Source organism: Poecile atricapillus, chromosome 2, assembly GCF_030490865.1.
Source record: "Poecile atricapillus isolate bPoeAtr1 chromosome 2, bPoeAtr1.hap1, whole genome shotgun sequence".
Classification (NCBI taxonomy): domain Eukaryota; kingdom Metazoa; phylum Chordata; class Aves; order Passeriformes; family Paridae; genus Poecile; species Poecile atricapillus.
This window is the reverse complement of record NC_081250.1, coordinates 87,709,487-87,729,434: the sequence shown is the minus strand read 5'-3', so window position 1 is coordinate 87,729,434 and position 19,948 is coordinate 87,709,487. Positions and strand designations below refer to the sequence as shown.

Genomic DNA, 19,948 nt, shown 5'->3' with positions numbered 1-19,948 from the left:
GTCTTCTCCAAGCTGAGCAGACCAAGTGATCTCAGCTGCTCCTCACACAGCTTCCCCTTAAGGGCCTTCATCATCTTCATTGCCTTCCTTTGGATACTCTCTAACAGTTTAATGTCTTTTTAATACTGTGGTGCCCCAAACTGAACACAGTGTTCAAGGTGAGGCTGCCCAAGAGAAGGACAATCCCCTCCCTTGACCAGATGTCTCCACAACAGTGTTCTAAAAAGTTGAACTATCATGGCCAGGGTGAGCAAGGACTACAATCAAAGATAAAGCTCTCTCACCCCAGCCCAAAGTGGATAGCAAGTAGATGTAATTTCGTGAGGTCAGTTCTCAACTTAGCTAGGTGTTACTTTTTTTTAAGAACAGAGAAAACAAGTCACATGTACAATAGGCTTCCAAATCTTCTGATGGCCCAAATGCATATTAGTTGCTGGTGAAAAAAATAAGATTGGTCAGAGTTGTCTTTTCACTCAGTGACATTCATCAGTTTGATTACCACTATGAATAATTTAGCTTTAAGAACAGCCCAGGCTCTTATGTGCATATCCTGTTCATTTTATTTCTGCTAAATACATTCAATTGAGAACATTCACTTGATGGAGCACTTTTAAAGTATCTTTAAGGACTCATTTTGGTTAAAATTAAACTAATGGATTTATTTAATTTTCAGTTTGTTATGTACTCAGGGTAATTGGGATTGATACACTTTTCAAACACAGAACCTGAAACCTAATTTTAGGTGCAAAACTCAGCTTTAACTATTGTTGCCAGACGATACTTCTGTTAAGAATTATTTCTCTTTCTCCTGATTGGTATATTAATTTGGATGTCCAGTTTGTGAGCTTGCCATAAAGAAATTAAGTATTCATTTTCACATTACTTGAGTTTTTTAGATGACTTTGTGGTTTTAAAGGCTACTGTCTGTAGTATCATGTGAATGAATCTAATATCTTCTATCTTTGTCTTTGAAAAACTGTTGAAGACAGCACACCAGAGCAGCCCAGTCCCAAAGAGATTATTAAATAACAGCTCTACGTAGAAAAGCAAAGAAAACCCCAACCCTGGTAGCAGTGTGTAACTCTGCTCATCCCTTTTCCAATATACTCTTTGAATTTTTTCCTTCGGGACTTGCTGATCAGAAGTTTCAGAAAGCTAGGTACTTAAATTAGTAATAGTTTAGTAAACTTGTTTTGTTTTCAAATTCTGAAGATAGTGTGGATGTGTGTGTACACATCATACAACAAATATTAAGCTTCCTAACAAGTAGCAGAGGTGCTATGATTTAAATAGATTTATTTGAAATACATATTTCAAGAAAACATAGACTCATCCCTTAAGGCCCTTTGTCTGCAAGGAATGGTTAAAAAGTTGAAGGCTGATGTTTCTAAATATTTGATTTTGAGGTTTATTTTTGTGAACTGAGTCTCAGAAATGACATGAAATATGAAGTTGTTCAATAACTTTAGGGAGTAGAAAGGCACAGTACCACCTCCATAAGCCTTAATGCAGGTCAAAAATACACTCTGTACTTTCTTAGTCTTTGAAAGGCCTTTAGATTCTTACTGGGACTTGTTCCTTTCTCTAGTGCTGTATGTGTATATGCAGGATTTACTGCTATGACAGGAAAGTCCAGTAAGTTAAACATACATTTGCTTCAGACTTAGTTTTAATCTAATCTAGAAGAACAGCCTGGTAACCTTTTGGAGATGTGGTCTGAAATAGCTGTGAGAAAACTCCAAGCTGCTCGGTGATCCCTTTCCTTCAACTTCTACTGTGGTTTAATTGAACACTGAAGTGAATAGGGAAAACAATGTGATATGAAGGATGCTCAGGGATTTTTTATTCTTTGTCAAGTTCCCTGCTAAAACAACAGAGTGAAGCAGCTGCTGCTGTGTTAGATGGCATACTCATCAAAAATGTTTTAGTTTGTTTGGTTATTTTTTTCAGCATCAAATTTGTTTTATGTATGGTATCACAGATTTTATGAACATTGGAATAAAATAATTTAAAATTGTATAGCTAAATCATCATTAAGCACAGCTTAGGCTACAAAGTAAATGACTGATAATCTAGCCTTCAAAACAACTGATGTGATGAGAGCTTAAAATTATTCTTAGTATAGCTTTAGAAAAAATAGTGTTCATTATAGGTTTTGTATGCTCTAAAATTTGTACTTGATGTTTGGCTGTGAATAGATTTATTGAATTGCTGGGAACTGTGTTAATATTTTTTAAGTCTAAAGTAGTGTGTTGGTAGTTAAAATACTACTTGGTTGTACAAAATATTAAAGAAGAGAAAACCATTGGTAGTGTGCTTCCCAGTAACACTAACAGTCTCCTGCAGAAAATATTAAGCAATCCATCAACTCTTGTAAAAGTGCAATTGGAAGATATTTAAATGTGGTACATCAGAGCATCTGAAGAAAATGTTAACTTGGATATTTGAAAGGTATGTGGTACAGCCTTTTTTTTTTTTTTTTTCTTTTTTTCTTTTACAAATTCACATGTTATTTCATAATATTATTCACATTGTTCTGCTATGGTGTCATGTCATCAAATTAGAAGTGTGTTTAAAAACCATGAAGAGTTCTAGGAGTCTAGTGAGCAACCAGAGCTGGTTGAAACATTTTAAAGCAATTAATACATTTTTGTATGCAGACTCAGCACAAAACTTTTTTTCCTTTAGCAAAATAGACTTGCCAGATTCTATATCTAATTTTGTGCTGCAGTTCTAAATAATAAAATCTTTATACCTGCAGTAGTTAATTAAAAAAAAATTACGGTAACCAATGCCCACAGGAAACAAAATAATCTTGTGTATTGAATTTGTTGAATCTTTAAAAAAAGAAACCCTATAAAAACCATTAAGCCAACCCCCTTGTTACTACACATTATTTATTTTCTTTCCTTTCTTCTTCATTTTTCTTTTTTTTAGTTGCTTTTGGATCTTGCAGAGCCGTCAAATCACATCTTTTATTCTGTCTTTCCATGTCCAGGAAAACTAATCACTCTTCTGCAAGCAGTTAACGCTTGAAATCTGCTATATGCAAGAAACCAATTGACCCAACCTCAGCTGGGATCTGATTCATGAAAGTACAACAATATGTAATTTTCTTCCTTTGGATCATATCAAAGCTTTCTTAAGCAGTTTTAGACTATTATGACTATTCATTCTTTTCCCCAAATTGAGCTTTCCCAAACACAGTAGGAGCTTCTAAGAGCTTGAAACAATGGTTTCTCTATATTTTTTGAGTGTTATGTATATTTGAGAGGCATCTAAGGACTCCTTTTTTTAACCACATTTTCCTCTGTATGGAAAACTTCATAAAACATCTTGCCTTCTGCCAGGAAAACAATGCCTTTTATTTGTTTTTTATAGCATACCTCATGTTATTTGCAGTGGAGTAAAATAGCAGTGAGTTGTGGTCACTAGTTTGGACTAATCTGCTAGTTTGGATCAACAGCATTTTTAATCAGAGTCCACTGTGGAGTGATTTTTAATGTGAACAGACTTCCTTTATGACCACTTTTTGTACAGAAGAGTTAAATACCGTGCACATCAGACACTTATTTCCAAATCAGATGTTTGCCCTTGCAACCTTCATAGCTAAGTTTTTCAACTCTGTGGCTGGAAAAATACTTGAAACCAACTTTCTTACAACCAAACCATCTTCTACTGCAGAGGCGAATGAAATTATTATTCACTACCACTTCTGTCGTCAGGGATGAGCTGTATGGTATATTTCTATGGACCAAGAGGAGTTTCTCATTATTCTAAGAGACTGTTTCTTTATCTGTCACTTGTAAAATGCTGGCTAATTGTTAGTTTAAAACAGCTTGTATCAATTATTGTTGTAGCACACTACCTTAAGTTTCCATGATTTGTGATTTCTCCATTTCTTCCATCTGTCTGGGTACATGATGAGTGGTTGGGTGTATCATTAATTTTATTTAGAAGAACGTGGTAATGATTCAAGAATGAGAGTGGAGAAATATATCTAAAGGAAGTCAAAATAATAGAAATTGCTAGTAATTTGGGGTTTTTGATACATGGTTTCACAGGTCTTGGAGATCTGGCTGTCTGAAAATGAAGCTCAGTGCTTTCCAGTGTTTTTACTTTTAGTGTAACTCAAGTATTTAAATTAAAAAAAAAAAAAAAGGATGTTAATTACCTCAAAGTCAGCTAACAGAATGTTCATTTTACTGTACTCATGCTTGGAGAGTATCCAGAAAAATGTAAGGTCTTGTATTTTCCTTTGCATGTGAGTTATTGACATAATTTAATTTACTAAAGATATTTCAATGTAGTTTGAATAATTTAATGAGTTTTTTTATGTTTTAACAATTTATTAAACTGTTACATAAAAGGTAAACCAGGATATGTCAGGGAAGAGAAGCGAGGCTGTAAGAACAAAGTGAAGACTGGTGTATTTGAAGTAGATTGAAGTCTAGTTATGGTTAGGTTTATTGAAGAGAAAATCACACAATGGCCCAACTGACAAACACTGTGTTTAATATTTCCATATGCAAGTCTTAGGTTTTGAGGAAAAAAGTTTAGCTCGTTTGGTGGTTGCTGGAACTGGAAAAGTTTAGTCAGTCTTATGCATACTTGTTGAAGAATTATCTTCCTTTTCCAGAAGGGATTTGTTTCAGATGGAGGCGTAAAAAGCCAAAAATATTTAAAAAAACTTGAATATTTATGCAGGAACATAAATGAAAAGCCTCCAAGCTTATGAAGTCAACTGTGTGTTGACTAGGGAAATTTTAAAACACTTCTGTGTTAAAACTGTGTATATGTCTGAACATTTTTGTATTCACTGAAAATGAAGGTTTATGGAAGAAATATTGTTTTCTGTTCAGCTTCAAAAAGAAAACCTAAGATGCATAAATAATTTTTATTTTTTTTTTTACATTGCTCTTTCAAGAGGAAAGTTAAGGATGAAACTTTAATACACAAAAAGTGAATGCACAAAACTTGAAAACTTTTGGCTTTGCCTGCATATGTATAGATAAAATGTCCAGACTTAAGTGATGGGAGGGGCATTTCCCTGGGAGTACCACCACTGGCTGGGATTCTGTTCCCTGCCCACAGTTTGTCTGTCCAATTTCTGATTGTATGTCAAATGTGGTAATATTGATATGTGGTAATCCTTTTTGTAAAAGCTAATAGTGTTTTTTCTTGAAGATTGCCCCAGTCAGGCAACAAAAATCATTTTGGCTGGAGAGGAGAAGTTGCCTTTTCAAGGCAGTTTGATCACCCTCAGCCCTCCCTCATTCTTACCCTGTGCCCCCACCACTCTCCTGCTCCAATTTGTAGATAGATTTTAGTAATACTTGATGGGCAAAAAATCCCTAAAATATTAAATTGACACAATTTTGGGGAAAATTGAAGAAAGGCAACTTAACAGTTACCTGTAGTTTTCTAGCCTGCCAGTTCAGCAGTGGGCCTTGCTTTTCACTGGCCAGATGGAATACCTGAAATACTTGGAACAAGCCCTGGTATCTGATACCCCTTGATGATTTGGTAATTAAGAGGCATAGGGAAGATGTCATAGTCATAATATTGTGAGGGGAATGGATATTTTGGAGGTGGAGGAATAAAGGAGAGCTTGTGAGGGGCAGCAGCAGCTAGGTGCTGAGGTTATTGTTGTTTATGGGAGACAAACCCAAAAGTTCTGCTTTCCACAAGGCAGGATAAATTGGGCAGGATAAATTGTTTTAACAAGATCTGTTTGCAGGTAGACCATAATTTATTTCTAAGCACCAACATTCTGTCAGTCTTTTTTTTTTTTTTTTTTTTTTCATTGCTGTGTCAGCTACTGCAGCTGGTCCTTTTAAATTATGAAAAAAAGTATCCAGCTGCTGCTACAGGGTAGTTTATTAGAAGAGCATAGTGGTAAAATTAAATGACTATGCTTATATTAATGTATGGTTGATCATGTTTCTTCTCCCTGAAACAAAGTTTCCACAGTTTGCTTAAGAACTGTTTGGTCTGAATTTATGGAAGGAGTTATTTTTGTATCTTTTTTTCATAGTGGGAATAGTTGAAAGCTTCTTGTAGAAGACACAATTAGCTGATCAAGTGACTATTTTGTAAGTATGACATCACCTGTTCTTCTATTGGAAAACCAGAGAGTAGCACAGGAGAGCAGACTATAGACTAGATGAGAAGATTAATGTATTGTTCATGCATGTAAAGCATGTAAAGCTGATGTAATTAAGGCAAGTGATAACCTAGGTTATTTGCTTTCTGAATTGCATGAGGAAAAGGAAGGAAAGAATCTTAATTTACTGTCTTTGTGCTAATATTTCCTGCACTAAAATTAAACTGGGTGCCTTACTCTTATTGGAAAAGCTGAGATTTGTTAACTGTGGCAGATACTTGTACAGAAGAGTGGTATGAGAACATGAATAAAACAACTTTCTGAAGTTCAAAAATGTAATAAATACTTTCAAATTCAGTTGTTGGATACTTAGTTATGACCTTGTTTCTTCAGTGGACATGTTTTCTACACTGTAATGTCACAGCAACTATTAAGAAAGACTTATATTGCAAATACGAATATAAACAATATTCTTGACTATTCTGAGTGAATGCTAATAGCTGATAGGAATTTAAGGATTTGACTGTTATTAAAGTGAAATCTTAGTATAAGAATGAGCATATTTTTAACATTACTGTCCCCTATACTTTCATTTCAGTTTTTACCTGAATTATCTGGTTTTTGTACATGTAATATATATTAACAACTTTCTTGGCACAAACCAGTGTAATGATGAAAGGAGCTGGTTACTTCAAGTCTTGAAATTACTAAATCCTAAGAAAAAGCATAGGTTGTCTTGAGGTGCATTTTAACTATTTTTTAATCTCTTGGAAATGGTATCTGAATTACATGTTTATCATGGTCTTTCTAACAGGGATTACACTGCATGTTAGCAAAAAAATTCAAAATTTCATGTAATATAAAACATCCTGCGACGCTAAAATTTCCTGTCTTTCTGGTGATGTTCATGAGTCATTGACATACTTTTCAAAGCATTATAAGTAAATCACTGGGTCACGATACTGAAAAACTGTTCTGTTGTCTCCTCAGCTTGGAATTATTTCAGTATGTAACTTGTAAATAGTTAAAGGCTAGGCCTCTGCTTCTAAAAGATAACCCAAAATCTGAAAATGAGACATTGTTTTGTGGAAAGCTATTGCAGAAGTAGGTTACCTCAAGGAGCAAATATTTGAGATTGAGGAGAATTGGGATTTGATGGCATGAGTGATGCTACAAAGCATCTTTCAGTAGATAAAAGTAGTTTGTGTTCTGTCATAATTAGAGGCTTTGGCAGGTGTTCATCAGGGGCTCAAAATAAAGGAAGACAGGTATTGGGCAACATAAAACCTGTAGGAAAAGGGAACAGAAATGTTGTCGAGAGAGAATAAAATGTGTTGGTCTAGAAGATAACAAAATATTTCAGTGGCTAAATAATATTTCACTCTTTCTTTTGTCAAGTAGTGATGTTACAGAGGTATAGCAAGGTAATTAGTAAAAGAGATGGCAAATCCAGAACTGTAAAGGGAATGTGAAAGTGTTGACTGGGGACAATTTACCTATTGATAGGCAAAAGTTTTGACTAGCATGGTTTGCCTGTCTAGCCAGTTTCACACAGGAAAAAATCAGTTTGACCTTCTTCCTTCCTGCCCCTCTTGACTCTGACAAGGACAAAATTTACTCTTGACAAAGGACTTAGTTTCCAGGAAAATACCAGTGGGATCTTTGCAAGATCTGGGATGGGTTTATATGCCCCAGTAAAATATAGAATAGGTACATTGTCTGCTTTCATTTACAGCATAGGGCACACCAATATAGTCCTGGAGTATGTTGGAATAATTTTTGGGGAGGAGGGAAAGACAGTATATGTATTTGGATAAGATGTGATGTCTCTTGAGCAGAAAGTTATATGATATTCCAAACTGTGGACCATATATAAGAAGTTAGATGTATGTGTTCTTTAAATACTTGTAATTTTCTTTTACATTCATGTGCTGAAAATAACACTGAAATGTAAGTTTTTTTACAAACTTATTTGCCATATTCATTCTCGATGAATAAGCTGAATGTTATTATGGTTTGGAAAATCAAATTTCATTTTCCATTCTGTATGTAATTTTCCCATTAATATGGAAGGTTGATAAGGCTTTTGCTGGAAGGATGGTATTTAAGTCATCATGTTTTTATTTAGAGTTTATTTAGAACTTGCTTTCTGGAAGTGTGCAACACTTTTTGCTACAAATCTAAGAGCAATGCTGACAAATCACTGCTTTGAGCATTCTTGGTGTGTAGAACACTCCAGCTTGCAAAGCAAATACCCATTCTCAGCACTTGCTATTCTTTCACAGCTGATGAAGCGCTTGAACTACTACTTATAAGTTGATTCTTCTTAATTTTCTATCAAAGTATCTTGAAGCTAAATGTTCATCTATCATCATGGAAACTCAGCTCAGGTATTTTGAAAAATGGATGGTCTTCTGTTTTGGTGGGAGTTTCACAGGAAGGAATTTGCAAGCCTGAGGTTTTCAGTTGCAGAGGAAGGTTTTAGAAATGCTGTTTGAGCTGGCACTGCTTTCTCTAGTTTAGTTACTAGTGATGAGTTGAATTGGAGTTCTTAAAAAGCATAGTACATTTCCTAACCTATACAAAAAAGTTAGTTGACATTTTCCACCTGAGCCAGTGTTGAGGCGTAATTTGCAAAGCATTTAACTCTGACAAACAGTTGAGCTGAGAGCTGAATGAGTTGGGAGGCTTTGTTTTGGTCTGTCATGAGGTTGGCAGAAATGCTGAGAGCTCCCTGCTTGCTTTGCTTCATGACAAGTTAAAAATTTTGGGATAAGTGATTCAAGACAGTATAGTGCTTCCAAAATTTTTCCCCATGTGTCTAAAGGAATAAAAATAATTCAGTGTTGACTGAACAAAAGTAGTGTGGTAATTTTTTAATTGCTTTATATTTAATAGTACTTTTAAAAGGTGCCTTCTTTCATTTTGATGCTTGCTGAAATGTTCTATAGCATAGCAGACCCACTTAAAAAAAAAAAAAGTTCTGATTTTATTCTTCTGTAAGTCATAGTTCTCAATATCCTGACTTTCCCTTCAGCATAGCAGGTCCCTAGCCTACTTGTTGCACTATTTTATCTTAAGTAATTTTATTTTTAGGGGCCGATTAGAAACTTAAACATTCTGCATATTTTAATATAGCTTTTGATGTGCACCAGGATGAGCCTCTGTATAGAAGATTCCTGTTTCATCTCTTTCTGGAATATTCAAGCAAGAATTATTCCTCAACCCTGAATCAGTCAGGTGTTCAGGCAAGCAACTCATGTCTTGACAGTTATTGAAAATGCTAAATAGTCAAATTCATATCTGAATGACTGATGGAGATTTCCAGCAATGAAAGTTTCTCATTCCATGAAGCATTCTGCCAAACAGCAGGTTAATAATCCTTTCCTCATGATGTAATTAACAATGTTTGTGGCCCACCTCTAAAGAGCTGGTAGAATTGAGGTGGAAAACTGATCTAGAATAACTGACAAACACTACAGAATTGGAGAAAATAGAAGATACAATTACCTCATAATAAGCATGTTGAGATTTAGTGTAAGAGTGGCAACTCTCAAAATTTAAGATTTAGGTTATTAGCTTCATGTGTCTGCCCCTGCTGCTGAAGTAGTCTTTTCCTGGGCATTCTTTCCCTTCCTTAGGCAAGTATTGTAAAATTGATTGCAAAAATTTCTCAATTGCAGTATATTTCTGTGCTGAATTAGCTCTAATCTGTACTCAACTCTGATGTTGTCAGAAAGGAGTGTGGGGATAGAGCAAATGTTAAGGGCTAGGGGTGTTATTATGCAGTCCTTGAGCTGTAGTGCTGATTTTCAGCATTCTTAACTTTTTTTTCTTTTCGCTTGTTTTAAGTGTGATGTATTATGTAAACTGAATACCTTGTTCCCTGCATACTGAAGTACCTTTTGGGTTTGTGCTTGTAAAAAGAAAAATGCTGCAAACAGCTGACTGACTCAGCAATTAGTAAATCAAATGAAATGGGATATTTCTAGGAAGAAACCTGAAGGTTTGCAGCATGATTTGGGAAACTGTGGGCTGGATTGCTGCATTGCCAAAGGCTGCATTAAAACAGCAGTGCTTTTTTTAGAAAAGCTAATTCATTGGGTTATTGTCGCAGTTTCCTCATCCTTGTTTTGACAGTGTTAATGGCTCTCAGGATTCTGTTTCAACTACCTGAAAGTAGTTACTGACTTTACAAAAAAGGGACAAGAAAAAAATTGGGATCTGTATTACTAACTGAATGCATTGTTATGGAAACTTGATAACGTAATGTTTCCTGTGTTCCTCCATGCTAAACAAAACTTCCTGAATTAGGGACCATTATCTCACCTGAAGCCAGAAAAAGTTTGCCTGCTTTATTTTACTTAGAAGAACAGAATACTTTATTGCTGTTGTTGTTTAAAGTGATCTTGCTACTTTTGCAAGTGAGAAATGATAGTCATTTGTCAGCTCAGCCAAATTTCAGATACTGTTGCAAGCAGCAGAGCTTTGCCTGGAGGCAGATGCATATATCCGAAACTAGAATTTCTGTGGGAGGGTTAGTATTTGTGCATGAAGACATATGCTCAGGCAAGCAGTTTGTTGGTTTGGGTATGTTTTCTCCTGTTGACACTGACAGACAGTCATACTGAAAAGCTTTAAATCTGGCAGAAGGCAGAAAACCATTCCCTCTTCACTATTTCTTTCACCATAAAATTTTGTTTTTAAATAGAACATTAATATTTTTAAAGGACTGAGTTCCTAGCCCAGACTTTTTTTTTTTCTTTTCCCTAGGGGAGGTTGTCTGTATTACTTCTGTGCCCTAGGGTAACTTTTTTCTAAAGGTCTACTTTTGTGTACTGTAAACTTAACTGTTCCCTGAGTTAAAGTCCTCCTAATAAGCAATGTGTTATTTTGGACTTTGGAGTTATGATATGCTTGTTCACCTCTTAAGCAGCTGTCTCTAAGATTTCCATTACTTACTGGGGGCTAATATTGTAATGTGTGATAATATAAGACTTAGGAAAAGCTTGTGGACAAGAATGCAATTTACTCATTTTCCTCTTTAATTAACAAGTGCTAATTATATAGTGCAAGAAACTACTTCCTGTTAGATTTGTGAGGGGTTTTTTATAGCTTCATTTGGTTCCTAAGTTAGTAAATATATAAACAACCTTTTTTAGCTCTGTATACAGCCACAAATTATTTAATTTAGAGCTCTAATGTTTGTATTTCTTTTGCAAAGAAGCTATAGAGCTGAATAGATAGTGGTTTGTCTCCTGCCAGAGTGCTGCAAGAAATGATTTCTCAGTGTCCAAAGAGACATAATTAGATGTGTGCAGCAGTGGTTTTACTTTGGGGATTTTCTACCACTTAGCACTTTGTTTATTATCTTTGTGAGAAAATATTAATATCATTGATGCCCTTTGTAAATGCTGAGAAGCATTGTGTAAATGTGACATTTGCTTTTGCAAATTTACTGGTTGATTTATTTCAAGTACTGGCTCTTATGAATGGCAAGTCTTAGGATCTTGCTTAGTTACCTCCCCCTCCCACTTTTCTCACTCTAAGTGATGTGCTATCATTCCTGCTATGATACTCTGTGTGTGTGAAGTCAAAAAACCTAAGCCTTTGATTAGAAGTAGAATAATTCTGTAATTCTCTTTCTTTGCATTTTGGATAGAGCTGCTATAACTTTATTATCCCGCGGTTGTTAACACTTGCAAACACTTGCAAACTGATTTCCTGGCCTATAGAAGGCTGTGATCTTTTAAGCACCATTAAAACAGTATATTTGAATGTCTGTAACTTTGCATCCCTCCAATCGTCTCTGAGGTAATGGGAAATATTTGTGGCTATTTCACTTTGTAGTTCCATTAGTAATTATCAGTGGAAATGAATGAAATGAGTATGGGAATAAATAGTATACATTTTTTTCCCCTAAACTCTCTTCTCCCATGCCATCCACACCTGTAAGCTTTATTACTACCTGGGTGTTTTGCATCAGATCAGAGAAAGGGAGGTTACAGGTTGTTCATTTGAATATTAAACCTAGAATAAAGCAGGCAGCTCTTCTGAAGCCCTCTGCGTGCTGTTGAAAAAATCATTGATCATAGGGCATGCAATTTTACAGAATGTAAAATTTATGAGGGCAGCTGTCATTGATTTTAATGTAGTTATGTATTTAGCTATTTTGCATTCATTATTAAATAGGATGTTTTTACTCAGTAGGTCTGGAAACATTTAGTCTTTTCTCAGGAGTTAGGGAAGACAAGTGCTAAAGCCCCATCTTCCTCAGCTGAAGGGCCCCTCGTTAATACATTTGCTGGTGCTAATATTATGTACACTTTTTCTAGCAAAGAGCAGTATTCTGAAAATGGAAACTGAGCCACATTTATAAAAGTTAAGTGAAGAAATTCACATTGTGTATGTGGCTATGCACATGCACACACATGGATAGCTGGGGTTACTGCTGGTTTGTATGCTGGAGGGGCTGATGTTTCTGCCTGGTTGCTGCTGCTCTGTCTAAGGCTGTTGAAATGCTCGTGTCTTTTGGGGAAGATGACTTGATCTGTTAGGGTAAGTGATAACCATCTGATGTCTCCTGAGCTTCATGTGACTTGTGAAGAGTTGTGGGTGAAGTCCAAAGTCAGTGCTCTTTACACAGGAAATGTGTTGGGGATGTGCATCTGTTGCTGGTCCCACCTGAGCTCTACCCAGCAAGGGAGTGAGAGGACAAGACTGGAGTTGAAATTGGATAGGAGGGTGGAGATTTTAGAGCAAAGTACAGCTCAGTCTTTATGTTTTCATAGCTTATTACAGTGGAAACATTACTGGGAAACTACACTACCTACTCTTTATAAACAAACAATGCAAACAAAAAACTTTAGTTGACACAAACATAATTTTTTTTTTTTTGATTTCTGGATTCCTTCGTAGCGAATGTTTTGTCAATTGAAGGAGCTGAGAGGTGTCTAATGCATTTTTCACTGTGGCTCACATCCTCCATACACACCAGTGCTGGTTGCTTTGCATACTTGTGAAACAATGAGGGTAGTGTTTCCCGGTGGCTAAAGAGAAGGTGCAGAGGGTGTCTGCCAGCTCGCAGCAGTCAACACACAACTCTTTGTTGATAGTCCCAGTGGAGGCAAGCATGCCTGGATTGATGCTCTGTGCTCCTACTTAAAGCTGATGTAAGTTAATGCTATAAAAATAAACTGGTTTTGCTGATTGCCTTACTAATGTTTTTGAATCATGATAGTTAGAAAGATTTCTATTATCTTTACAAACCTGCAGTGTTTCTCCTCATTTGTGAATAATTTGGGTTTTTGTCTTTCTGGAAAGCAGTTGAGAGGTTATGAAAAATAGCTTCTTTTTTTCTTGCTTTTTTTTTTTTTTCTTGTGAGTTGAACAATTCTGTGTAGGTAGTTTGAATTATGAAAAAGCTATTTCTAACAGTTCAAAGGGATTTAGTAATGATGTGGAATATGACAGTATACACTTCACTGGTGAGAGCGGTAGACTGCCTCATATTTTTGGTTTTTTCTGGTGCTTTCCAGCAGTGTAGTATTCTCAAGCAACACAAAAACCAGCTTTTCAGTAGTCTTGATTTGGGGATAAAGGTTGGGGTGCATTTTAGAGTTGACTTCTAAAAATAATATTTACTTCAAAATACCTCTGTGGGTTCCATCACTCTTGGTCCCTTTCATACACTGCTTGTGTTGGTTTTGAGTCCCTGTCCCCATGGGCAGCAGGAGGCCTGTGAGAGGAAGGTGCTGCTGCCTTGTTTGCCTGGCTGTGTGTGCCAGAATCATTGCTTGGTTGGTGAACAACCTGTTAGTGAAGGCCAAGAAAAGTAATGACATACACTTTAGATGTCAGTCTGATCAAAGCAGCTGTTACCTTGACAGTTTCTTCCTAAGTTTTGGGGAGATAATATGATAGCAGTGTGTACTTAACAGCTGTTAAACATAATACCTGTCTCTATGGTTTTGCTGATACTATTATAAATGATGCCTATGAATCTTTTTTTTTTTCCCAGACAAATTGCATGCAGGAAAAAAAAAGCAAAAAACAAAAAACTTTGGATTGTCTCCATTAAGAAAGATTTACTCAAATTATTTTTTTTTTCCTTGCTGTCTTTCTGTATAAGATAAAGCCGCAGAGACTTATGGAACGAAACTGTGGTTGTTTTGCTGTACACTCTAGATTTTTTAATGTATTTTTGGTCACTTCAGGAATAACAGGAAGATGATGTGGTTTTCTCAGTGTTACAAATCTGTTTTCTCTAGAGTTTAATGGCACCCTAATAATTTAATGCTCTTCCTTTTAGTCTCTTGCACTGATTTTTCTGACCTTGTGCAAGATCACACTACTGTATTGAGCTGGTAGAAAAAAAGTGCTGATGCAGTGGAGTTTGTTCCATATTTTGTGGCACATGCATGATTTTATGTGTGTGTGTGGTGGGGAGATGTTTCACCAAATACAAAAGAAATTGACTGCACAGACTGGGAAGGTAATGCATGGCTAAAGAATCATACAGTCAATCCATATTTTATTTAAGAAGAGGTGAAAGTGGTGAGTGGGGCATGGCAAGTAGGGACAGCAATTTCATTGGGCATGGATAGCTCTGCAGGATTGTTGCTGTTTTTAACATTAAATGTATCAGAAGGAAGTTCTCTGCATAATAGGAATGCAATTACTGAGACTATTCAGTATAGGCACTTGCTTGAATATGAGAGTTATATTTTGCACTCTACAAACACTGTGGCTGCGAATCTGGTCAGCATATTAGACTGACTGGTTAGAATCTGTTTAGATTTAAATAAGTTTTAAATAAACCTTTCTTCATTTTTGAGTGATGTCCTGTTTTTGGCTATGATAGAATTAATTTTTTTCTTAGTAGCTGCTACAGAGTCGTGTTTTGGATTCAGTATGGGAATAATGTTGATAACACACTGATGTTTTAGTTGTTGCCAAGTAGGACTTACTCCAAGGCAAGGAATTTTTAGTGCCTCTCGCTCTTGATGGTGAGGGGTGTGGAAAAAGCTGGTAGTGAGCATGGCCAGTTCAGCTGACCCAAACAGGCCAAAAGGATATTCCATACCACAGAACATCATGCTCAGTAGTTAAGGAGGAGGTGGAGGGATGGGGAATTGGCCTAGAATACAAATGCAGGTTGTGTGGGGAGTGGTTTTTGATGGATGAGAAGCTCAACATGACCAAGCAATGTGCACTCACAGCCCAGAAGGATGAGCATTCCCTGGGCTGTATCCAAAGCAGCCTGGCCAGCAGGGCGAGGGGGTGGGGGATGCTGCCCCCCTGCTCTGCTCTGGTGAGAGCCTACCTGCAGTGCAGTGTCCAGCTCTGGGCCTCCAGCAAAGAAAGCATGTGCACCTGAGTGAGTCTCCTGTGCAGACAGGCTGAGAGATTTCGGGCGGTTCTGCCTGGAGGGGAGAGAGGGCTCCAGGGAGACCTTAGACCTTTCAGTACCTAAAGGGAACTAAAAGAGAGCTGGGGAGGGATTTTTTACAAGGACAGATAATTATAGGACAACGGGTAACGGCTTTAAACTGAAAGAGGGTAGATTTGATATAAAAAGAACTTTATTGTGAGGGTGATGAGGCACAAGAACCAGCTGCCTGGAGATGTTATGGATGCCCAGTCCCTGGAAGTATTCAAGGCTAGATTGGATGGGGCTTTCAGCAACCTGCTCTGGTGGAAGGTGTCCCAGCCTGTGGTGGGGGGCTGGAACTGAATGGTCTTTAAGGTTCCTTCAAATCCAAACCACTCTATGATTCTGTGAAGATGAGAAATGCATAATCAAGGCAAGGTAATATCCTTTTTAACAGGAAGCTTGTGGACTGCAGAAAGCCACATGTTACAGAGCAAACTAAGGAAATATGGCCTAGATAAAAAAAGCTATTTTAGGATGTCTGTAAACTCATTAGGTTAACAGTAGCCAGAGGTTTTTCAGTAGTTCTCTATCAGCAAAGAAAGCATATTGTATGGGATTTTGTATAATTGTTTCAGCTAACTCTTTTTGTTCATACTGGCTAATTAGCATATAGTTATGAAATCTAAAGATGTGTTTGGGAATAAATGCAGTTACACAGAGGTGGGATGGCAATTCAGAAAAATCTTAATTGTTGGAAAGGTGGCCTTGTAGAATAGGATTTAATTTAGAAGAAAAAGTGGATTGCTTTATATTTAGGTCAAAATAAAATATAGAGAACATCTGTTAAGTTCCTCCTGCCATCCCATTCCTCACTATGGATTATAAAATGAGAGCTGACACTTCAGTACAGTTGACAAAGAAGAGGTGTGTATTGGCATGACTAATTGGTGGTATAAACTGGAGGATACAGAGTTGAACCTGTTGCTTTGTTCTATATTGTGAAGTTCAAGTACTGTGTCTGTTTTGGCCATTGTACTTCAAGAAGGATGTAGGCACACTTAATTTGCCTCAGAGATGTAAGGATTGATGATTTAGAAAAGGTGCTATGTAGAGAAGGAATGATTGAATTGGCATTTTTGTAACCCAAAGAAAAGATCAAGGGAAATCATAAGCTTTGTAAGTGTGTGAAAGCTCACTACAGATAAGTGAACATCTGCCCTTGGGTGCTGTACCTTGCTTACTAATGGCAACATGGGCCATTCCCTGTGTGTCTTCCTCTCACTGTATGGCTTTTGGTTTTGTGTTTTATAAGGACTATTTATAGTCAGTGTCTAGACAGCACTGAACAAAGAGCCTGAATTTTAGGATCCTTTGAAGAAATATATAAATTAGCAAAATCACTACAGTAAGGATCTTCATCTAACCAGACAGATGTACAGAGAGATACTTCAGTTTAAACTTTAGAGCAGATAGAAGAAACTTTGCTCCCAGTCTTGCCAGCCACTTGGCCAATAACAGACCTGTTTCCCCATCAGCAAAAATGGATCATGTTATCCACCCACCTCTGTAAGACCTGAGTTTTAGTGAAGAAAAGTTCTACGCAAAGGGCTATTTTAACATAAGCAACACAAATATGAGTATTTTTTTGTATGTATATTGCATGTTACAGTGTAGTGTGTAGAGACTAATCAACAGCTAATTTGCTTTGATAAAGGTGGTTGGGTCTCTTCAGAATTATATCATGATTTCTTATATTAACATGTTCAAAAAAGAAACAAACATTTATGTTAGGTTTCCTGCTGGATATGTCTTGGATCATGTTTTTCTGGCCCTTTGAAACTTCCCTATTTTTTCCAGGTTTGGTAAAAATTAGTATCATTTTGAGGAAATCTTTAGCCAGTTCTATTAATAATCAGACATTAAGCCAAGACATTTTCCCTTTCTACTTTGGTATAAAAAAAAAGGGAAACTGCCAAGTATTATACTTATTTTACCTGCTTCAGTATTGGGGTAATATTTAATAATTAGGTGGTTGACAAACATCTTTTCTGCCAATCTTAGCCTTCTTTACCATATACTTCCTCCATACTGTCATGTTACCACAGTATCAGGTTGGTTTTTTTTCTCCCTTGTATAAAATTTATCTGGACAGATACCTAGAAGTAACAGTTTAAACAGGCAGAGCACAAAACTTGAGTAACTTAGTAAATTCAGATATAATATGGCAAGTGCAAGATACAAGCTTGAATAATATATGGCAAATATTACCTAAGTGGAGACAAATTTCAAATCTCTCTTGACTGTAAAGACACATTCTTTACTTTTCAGCTGCTTCAGACATTGCTGTATTAACTGGGCAAAGGCAGAGATTTGAAGGAATTCATTCAGTATTGCTAAAGTTTTCACAGATAAGACTTGGAAAGGCTCAGGCATCATTTTTCAGGTGTCACTTTTTTTTTTCTATAAGTGAAAAAACTTTGCTTCTTAAGCGTCAAATCTGTGTTACTGTAATAACACCTTTTTTTTACAGAAGCTGTCATTATAAATGCTAATGTTTAACTCGTGGGCGAGAGATGAAAGAATGTAAAAACCCCTACATCTATAAACTAGAATATGTATAGGAAGATTTAGTCCAAAAGAGTGATCATCTGGGGAGCGGCTCATGTGAATGTGTGCTGTTTTTTGAGGAGGCTGTTTTCTTGCCTTATTGAGAACAATTCATAGTTTGTTGTGCTAAGTATTCATGATTGGATAGAGGACGACATATATAGAACTCAAAAATAGATAACAGCTTATTTGGGAGGACAGGCAGTCCTCCCACTTAAATCATATCATCTGGAAGGCTAAAAAATGTTGATGACTTGTTCCACCTCTCCACTCTTCCCTGCATATGCTGTTTTCCTCACAAGCACAGTTCACTGCCTCTTTTTAGAAACAGTCTTTGACTCCTTCTCCCTTGCATGGGATTTTAGATTTTGAAATCTTAAATGGGGAACTTTCCTCCCCTTCCACCTCAAGCTCTGCCAGAACTTAGCTAGGAACTTATCTGAATTTCTGTTTTTCCTCTAGGACAGCCTTAAGACCTTGCTGGTGGAATACCTCTTTTGCTTCTACGTTCATGTCAAAATGGCCTAGGCCAGTCTGTTGCTCTATGGTTCCTGCCACAGGTGCTCTACAGCAATGTGTCAGGATTTTGCCACCAGTGCTAGTGGACCATCCAGATGGCTGTAAACCTGCAGAGGAGGTGAGTATGAAATGCATTCCAGGAATTTTTGATGCTTTGGTCAGATCCGTCTGCTTTGGGTGTGTTTCAGAGCAAAGGGAGCACTTAATGACTGCACGTGTGCTTTGTCACTGTATTGTACTGGGTTTGTGTGGCAATGTTTTGTTAGTGACTTAGAGGTGTCTTCGCTGAGAAGCTGCTAGAAACTTCCCCTGTGTCCAATGGAACCAGTGCCAGCCATCTCCCAGAGAGACCTGCCACTGGCCAAGGCCAAGCCCATCACTGACAGTGCTAGAGACTCTGGGGTACTGTACAGAAAACCTATGCTAGACCAGTGTGCTCCTGAAGGGCTGCGCCCTATGGAAGGGACCCATGCTGGAGCAGTTCATGAAGAAGTGCAGCTCATGGGAAGGACTCAGGTTGGAGAAGTTTGTCAAGAGCTGCTTCTTGCGAGAGCAGGGGAGAAGTGTGAGTAATCCTCCCTCTGTGGAGGAAGGAGAGGCAGAGCCAGGATGTGCTGAACTGACTGTAACCCTCCTTCCCTGTTCTCCTGTGCTGCTAGGGGGAAGAAAAGGTTGAGAAAACTGAGAGTGAAGTTGAGCCTGGGAAGATGGGAGGGGTGGGAGGAAAGTTTTTTAAAGATTTGGTTTTATTTCTCATCCTACTCTGATTTGATTGGTAATAAACTGAACTGTTTCCCCATCTTGAGTCTGTTTTGTCTGTGATGGTGCGAGATTTCTCCCTGCCCTTATCTTGACCCACAGTTATATTTTCCTTCCCTTGTTCAGCTGAGGAGGGATAGGACACTGACTTTGGTGGGCACCTGGTGGGCACCTGGAATCCAGCCAGGGTCAATACTCCGCATGCATATGCATATTTTACAGTTTCTTCAGCATCCTGTTGGGACAGTTCAGTTGTCTGCAGCTATGAAGCAAGTTTCCATAAGAATCTGTTTAGATATTACTGCAGACCTACTTAAACTGTTACTGTGGTTCTCTCTGAGTATTGAGAAGTATAGCATCCAAGTGGATAAAGGACCTCATTATTAGTTTTCCTAAGTTCACCTTTACCCTCTCAGTATATGTTGAAAAGAGTTATTTAGTCCAGTGAACTAGAATTCAGATCAACTTTCCATCCAGATGACCTAAGAAAGCCTGAGTTTTATTTTCTGTATTTCTACAACAAACACAGTACCCTTAAAGCATCCTTGTCAGACAAAAGATGATTTATTAAAGTGCCACTG

The 19,948-nt window shown here is 37.2% G+C and overlaps 1 protein-coding gene across 2 annotated transcripts in view; it reads left to right on the top strand.

Annotated features, from left to right (window-relative positions):
* Positions 1-19,948, top strand: part of GALNT1 (polypeptide N-acetylgalactosaminyltransferase 1) — an 86,593-nt gene that overhangs the window by 6,905 nt on the left and 59,740 nt on the right. Inside the window, exon 2 of one of the 2 annotated variants that reach the window (XM_058830912.1) lies at positions 18,557-18,726. The gene's annotated coding sequence lies outside the window, so the exon portion shown is untranslated. Of the gene's footprint in view, positions 1-18,551; positions 18,727-19,948 lie in introns of both variants that reach the window. The other variant, XM_058830911.1, reaches the window with a different exon arrangement.